The following is a 7,360-nucleotide window of genomic DNA, read 5'->3' as shown; positions in this document are numbered from 1 at the left end:
AGCTTTTGGAAACCTCGATGAGGAAAAATCCATTACAAACTCAGAATTAATCTCAACAATCTTACCTATTGATTTTTTGCCTTTTATCAATTGAACTTCTTGTTCCTGAATAACTCATTTACAGGTAATAGACTGAAATAACAAAGTCCTACACAGTTATAATTGACACTATTTCCTAGAACATGTTCATCAGAAATTATTGGTCTAATAATGATTTTTCAGATACTAGGATAGGCTAAACAAACTCCAGGCTGCCATAAAGAAGCAGAAAGCTTAATTAAATTTCATTTCAGACGTCAGACTCCAGCATCTATCTTCTCTACCCTCTGTAAAATAGGACAAAAATCCTTTGATTCATTTGCATGGACAGAAATGACCAGTCGTAACTCACACCACAACAGACAGAAATTTTGCTTTCCAAGCCAGGCTTTGTCCATGATTTGCTTTCTGTAGAACCACATTTTAGGCATGTAAAAAGCTAACACTGAACAAAGAGCAAAAATCATATGGGTAACAGAACGCTGAAGCATTCAGCAGGGATCAGTAAGGTTACAACAGGTCAGAAAATTTTCAGGTGGGAGAAGGATCGAGCCTTCAGGTTCTTCTTCCAAGCAGGCTGTATTTTCTACCTGCTTATTAAGGTATCGATGCTACCCCAATGGTCACAGCAGCCCTCTGATACCTGCTCCCGCTGGGTACTCCCAAGCAAAATGTCATCCCCAACTCCTCTGTTGGTGCATCGTGCATTCGCAGAAGTCAGACAGCTCAAGTAATTCCAACAAAAACACATGCTTCCGCAAGAACAGCTCTTCCCCTGTGGCAGAGACTGCAGGGCCACCCCGCTAACTCTGGCGGATTCCTGCTTTGCTAGAAAACAACAGAAAATGGTGGAGGGACCAAGAGAGTGGCCTGACATAGTTAGCAGAGGCAGGGATACAAACACAGCAAGGAAAAGGAGCCCTATTGGATTTGCCATGAAGAACAACGATGTTATCCCGCATTCGGGAGGAATTAAGGATTCTCTCCTTGGCTGTTTTATTTCCTCAGAGGTTAAGGGGAGTGAGAGAACTTGTTGAGTATCCTTATTTCCATGCCCCTGGTTTTTTGACTGATTTGTTCCCTGCGGTATGATACGGAGATTGTGTGTTACAGAGGTCAGCACTGAATCCCAGGCGCTTTCCAGGCTCTTCATTGCTCTATAACTTCCAGTGCAGTGGGGTTTAGAAGCCCAGGACAAGATTACAGTACATTTGTAAGCACTCTGTACCGCTACGGTGAGAACTTTCATTACCCCAAGGAGCTTACAACTTGAATTATACAGAAGACAGAAGGAGTCAGAATATTACATCCATCTCCCCTCAGTACGGGAAACTAAAACAGAGAAATTCAGCGGCCTTATAACAAAGCTTTGGGAGGATACTGAGCAAGCAAGCTCACTACAATGGCACCTCATCCCAAAGTGCCATTTCAGTCCTTTAACCTACAACAATCCGGAGTGAGCGGAGGCAACAGGCAATGAGAAAAAGCACCTCAGTTAAGAGAAACTGCCAGCGATCGCTGGCCTCGCTTTATTTGGAAATGACCTGAAAAAATGCGTATTTCCCTGACCAGCAGTCACCTATCGCCTACCGCCAACATCCTGTTCCCCTTCTGTAAGTCATCACAGCCCTAGGGAAGGGGAGCTGGAAGAGGCTGGAGGACCCGATCACTTCTTCCCTACTCCCTTCCAGAGCCGTACATGGATTTAATGAGCAAAGTCTACTTTTGCGTTTCCAATCTATTTTGCAGAATATCGAGCGGGGCATTCAGAATTTATTACATCGGTGTTGTACAAGCCCGCTCCCATTTCCACCGTCACAAGCCTAGAGCCTGCCAACGTGAAATTAGCTACAAATCCAGGGAGCTGGCGCTAGGTGAAGCAAGTGACCAGGCCTATAATTAATCCATATACTTCCTCGCTCTGGCGGCACGCCAACAATCTCAACTGAAACTAATGCGTGAGCAGCCAGAGTTGCACTGGAAATAGTCAAACATTAGGCCCGGGGAAAATAATTAAATCCTTTGGGTGTCCGTTTCAAAGTGGGGCTCTGGAAGAGTTTGCTCGTCACTGCTACTGCTTCTTCGGTGCTCCAGGGGATGGGAACGATGACGGGGAAGCTCCAGGTTAAAGCTCATTTTTAAACAGGGCCAACATCTGGGCCACTCGTTTCAAGGAAACTTTCTCGGGTTGATTGAAATGCAGCTGCAAGTCCAAATCCCACTGGTTTTGACTGGAAAGCCATCCGCAGGACAAGGCCCTCCCAAGGAGCATCGCTGTCACTCTTGCTCTCTTTCAAACAAAATAACACACATCTTTTCCTGAGCTGTGCCTCTGAAACTTCCGATGATAAGAGCAAAGATCGACGGGCAGCATGCTGATTAACTTGTTCGATTATTTGGTTGGCTTGCTGAGGTTTCGGGTTCTGATGTTTTTAAATATATCCACATTCTTCTAGGCCAAAGTTTCTTGCCTTTGAATTTTAAATAAGGGCTTTTGAGACTATAAAAAAACCATCGTGAATTAGAATTCTCTAGTTAGGTAAAATGGGGTCCTAATTGATCATAATCAATTCAGTGTGTTCAGCTATTGTCATTAGATATAAGCCTGGAATATGGCGCAAGGAGTAATTGCTGATGATGAATGCAGAAAAAGGTAGTCCATGTTTCATTTGTACCACGTCCTTTTTATTTGCATGAAGTATTACCAAACTAGACAATCATTAAAGAAATGTAAAAATCACCGAATGGACTGTGCAAAAGAGGTTCATTTTTTATTTTCCCCAAGTTTTCCCAGAGCTTTCTTTGGACTATCTTATCTTTGCATTTCTATTTAGTCAAAAATTTCGTTTATCTCTCTTGGCCACAGAACTGACTGACAGTGTGACAGCAGAAGAAAACAAAGTAGGAATTAATAACAAGAAGCATTTATTCTTTTAAGAGAGACGAGGTGAGAGGGGACTATACGAAGATGAGCTGCTGTCAATGAGAGTCAGTGCAGAGGTTAAAAGGTCCAGGAGGACCAGACTGACTGCCACTGGGGCCGAGGGGAGCAGCTATAGCCCTACCTTAACATTTGACAGATGACTGGGAGCCACCAAAGATCTGGAATTGCCAATGCTATCGTCAGTGACTTCTGCTGGGGAGTTCTCCATCCGCAGCCCGTTTGACTCCTGATCCAGCTGAACAAGGCAAGTGGGCGTGAAAAAATCAAACCTGGACATGGCCCAGGGGCAGAAGGAGAAAGAGAGGAGAAGGAGCAGCTGTTGTGCCTGTCAAGGGAGATGAAGATCACTGAGTGAGAGCGATTTACGGGCCGGCAGTACCCACTGGGACAAGTGCTAAAGGTCCTCACTGCTGCTGCCTGCTCTGCCTCCTCCCCAGCCAAGCGCCTGAGCAGCCTCGACACACTTCTTATCTGTGCAGTGTCTGAGCAACAAATATGCCACCAGAGAGACGCTGTGGGTTCCAGATGTCAAAAGCAGTTGGTGAACAGATTAAAATGAAGTTTGCTGTAGAGCCTCAAAAGGACAAACCCTGAGCAGGAGAAATAAACCTCCCCGTTGGGCCAGGGGTGGCACTCCTGCACTGCTGGCTTGATGTATCGCACTAAACAGAGATGTGAAAGGTCTCTCCCTCCTCCTTGGTTATTTTATCTTTCCCACCAAGCAGGAAACCAGCATGCTACAGCTTCAGTCCTTACGCAGCCCCCGTTTTCCCCTAACACAAACAGAAACTGGTCTGAGCTGAGCTCCTCCTGCTCCGCTTAATGCCTGCAGCACAGGCAGCCACAGCAGATCTCACGCTGGAGCAGGTCTCTCATTTATCTTTTCGGAGGCCGTATGAAGTCTTACAAATGCTTAGCTCATTTCCTTACTCCCATCTTTTTGCTTCCATATCATTTAGGCAGTGGTGTATCTCTCAGGGTTAGCTCATTCTAAAGGAAATGTAAGATACGGCGTCTAAAATGCACAGATTACAGAATAAATAAATGGCAAGTCCATTTTATGGTATTCCAGTAACTCTAGAGGGTACTTACACCTGTCTTTTACAGATTATTCATGCCTGCAGCACGCTCCTAACGCTTCTTAATCATGCATTAAGTAATCACTAATGAAAAGAAAGCTGCATCTTGCACATGGCTGTGACCAACCTTTTAACACACTTCATCACTGAGCATTTTCCCCCAGTCTCTGCCTAGGCTGGCCACACTCCACAGTTGGTATTTCGTTATTTTAGGCACCGCTGGGTGTCACAAATGGGCTCCCAGTCCTTCACTGCCCTCCCAGCCCAGTTTTGGCAGGAGGGACGGGAGCAGGGGCTGCAGACGGGAGCAGCAGCAGAGGTGCACAGCGGTGACTCTCCTGTGAGCATTTCATGTTATCCATGTGCTCAGAGATGGGAAAAAATAATAATTAAAAAAAAAGGTGAAAGTTTTAATCTATGGCCAGGTTTTCAAAGATGGTGCTTGGAGGCCCGTGTCCTCTTGCAGTCATTGACAGCTGGGGGAGCTCAGCACCTTTTGATGCTGAGCTGTTTTTTTTTTTTATTTTTGCGATGTCACTGCCACATCAGTTTTATCAGCACTTCTATTCGCTCTGTAGTCGTACCTGCAGAACCTGTGCAGACTGAAGCTGTGTTCTGCTGGGCCCTGCCTGGAGGTGCAGGAGGAATTGCAGCAGCAAGAGGTGGCAAAAGAGAGAGAACCGCTGCCACGGGGCAGCTCGGGGCCACATTCGAGGTGTATACCCCCTGGAGATGTCAAACCCAGCAGCCAAGCAGGCCTGCCCCGACTGCCAACCCCTTTTTCTGCCCATTAGGAAAACTCGGCCGTTACCATTTGTAACACATCTGTGGGCTTAAACAATCTCCAGCTCCCTGGAAAACAAAATAAATACAATCGTGCAGCATCTTAGCAGCCCCATTTCTTATTCAGTTGCTGACAATACCTAATGAAGTGGATAAATGATTAATTAGGAAATGATATTTCTTTACAGAAACAAGCTCTCAGGAATAAAAAAAATAATAATAATCCCTTGACACTGTTGTTCACTGGTCTGTTACCCACTATTTTTAGTAAGCGGAGAAGGAGCCAAAACAGGACGAGAGGAAGCACAGCAGTGGTTGATCAGAGTGGTAACAACAAACAGCCCTCCAAACAAATCACCAGGCGTCATTTAATGCATAGCTCCCTGGCTATGCAATTAAGTCCTCTGCCATTCCTGATAAATACAGAGCGCCAGGAATGGTAATTCATTGTTAACATCAGCCTGCTGAAAAATTAGAAATCTAAGGGGGGAAAAAAGGGGTGACTTTTTTGTGATCCACGTTGCATTGTGGGAGATACACTGCCTGGAGCAAAAAAATAATGAGAATAATATAATATTGAACCTTTCTCTCAAAGAAAATCATTTTACAGCCTTCCCATACCAATACACGCTAGACTGTCGTGTCCGAAACACCAAGCAGGATATTACATCTCTTAAGGTACCTTTCTGCATAAGTCCAGGCTATTATTAAGAGACATCCAATTAATAGTTTTAAAAGATGCATATAAAAACTGCAGTTAACAAAACTTTTATCCCAGTTCCACCCTAGCAGTCACCTGAAGTACGCCATAATGTCTTTTAATTAAGATATTTACAATAGCGCTGGGCAAGAAATTCAGAGCGAGACATTTGTCTGCTTGCCATTCATATTCAGGAAGGGGATGGCAGCGCTCAAAGCCAGCAGCACAGCTGTCGAGAGCTCAGTTTAAAAGTTCCCTTTGTACCTGCTGCTTTATAATACATAGTTTTGCTTCTTTTTATGTTCCAGAGTATAGCAAAGTAAAAAAAATAAAAAAATTATTAAAAATATAATTCACATATCCAGCTGCAATAATGAGACTAGTAATAGAAAGGTCAAATCAACCGTGCTATCCCAGGCAATAGCAAACAAAACATTGATTTTTGCTTTGGATTTCTGACCCTTACGTCTTGGCTATTTTCATTAAGGATACCTTGTTTGGTAACCAAAGCAGCAAAACCAATGAAATAACTCGATGAAACACTGACAGCGGTGATCCTAATTTTTCTCTACAGCTCCTGACAAACAGCTGAATGCTTTCAATTTTCTTCCCATTCCTGACAGTGCTTTTGGAGAGAAACACTTCAAAAATGCATGCTTATATTTATCCCGCTGCAGTTTAACCTTTGCAACACCCAGGTCCTCCCCATGAAAAATAAATAACTCGCTCTCACTTCGTATTTCGAGAACTTCAGTTATGACATTGAGTCCTGCCTGCATGTGGTTGGTGCTCAAGGTCTCTCCTAGCGGCGTCAATAATCATCTGAGCTTTGCCTTTGGAGTTGTTCTGCCTCCATTTTCTTTTGTATAAAGCACAGAAAGAGAGCAGCTGAAATCAATCTGCCTTTGCTGTGTTCACCTCCCTCCTTTCTCATTTCTCTTTCCTTCTCCCCAGAGAGCGGAGGTGTAAAAAGCCATTTCTTGGGAGCTGAAATCTTTGGCATGACTCTATGCTCGCTGTTCCTTCCTTGCCCCCAGCCTGACAGATGCGTCCCCACCTCCCCACAGGGCTGCTTGCATTTCTAAGATAGGTATTCCAAAATTAGCACCAGTCCTCTGCTCTTACACCAGCACTCAATCTCCGTGGCCTTTATTGCTTTTCCACCATTGGGACCCATCAGAGCTGGATTCCAGTTGCATCCTCTTCGTCCAGCATTTACCCTTTGCTTTTCCGAAGGCCATTTCCCAACACGACGTGACTCCTAAGCAGATGTCCTCGGGGCACTTACTCCTTCGCCCCAGCCAGCAGGCTGGGCTGTTTCTCTGCGTGTGCTTTCCTCCTAAGGGTTTCAAAGCCAATAGCTCTGGATAGAGACCATTAAGCCTTAAATGACCTATAAATTCCTATTAAAAAAAAAGTTACATTTAATTCATTTTCCAAATTTCCACCCAGCATTGCCTCTGCCTTTGTCAAACTCCATAAGGATCAATAACTCCAAACCTGGTTGCTATTACATTCCTGCACAGGAACAATTAATATCTATCTTGGGGTTTTACACTGCCTCATTGCTGTGGTTTTTGAATGTTTTCAGCACACAAAATCAACCACATTGACTGAGTCCTCAGAGGATATCCGAGAGTCTCCCACAGCTCTGCCTTTCCTGGGAAAAGCAGTTTCTGCTTGAAATCTTTTTTTGTTTGTTTGTTTGTTTTCCTTGGATAGGTAGAAATATGGAAGAAACAGGTAGACAAAAATTCCTCGAGCAAAGCATCTAACATTGATAAAACACATTTCCCTCGGGTCTGAAGCAACATA

The 7,360-nt window shown here is 44.3% G+C and overlaps 1 long non-coding RNA gene across 4 annotated transcripts in view; it reads right to left on the bottom strand.

Moving 5' to 3' along the window:
• Window positions 1-1,476: 1,476 nt before the first annotated feature.
• Window positions 1,477-7,360, bottom strand: part of LOC118177400 — a 183,839-nt gene continuing 177,955 nt past the window's right edge. For 3 of the 4 annotated variants that reach the window (XR_004755784.1, XR_004755785.1, XR_004755783.1), the window contains one exon: window positions 2,549-3,308. This is a non-coding gene — a long non-coding RNA (uncharacterized LOC118177400). The other variant, XR_004755786.1, reaches the window with a different exon arrangement.

Source organism: Oxyura jamaicensis, chromosome 22 (assembly GCF_011077185.1).
Source record: "Oxyura jamaicensis isolate SHBP4307 breed ruddy duck chromosome 22, BPBGC_Ojam_1.0, whole genome shotgun sequence".
Taxonomy (NCBI): domain Eukaryota; kingdom Metazoa; phylum Chordata; class Aves; order Anseriformes; family Anatidae; genus Oxyura; species Oxyura jamaicensis.
This window is presented reverse-complemented; position numbering and strand designations above follow the sequence as displayed.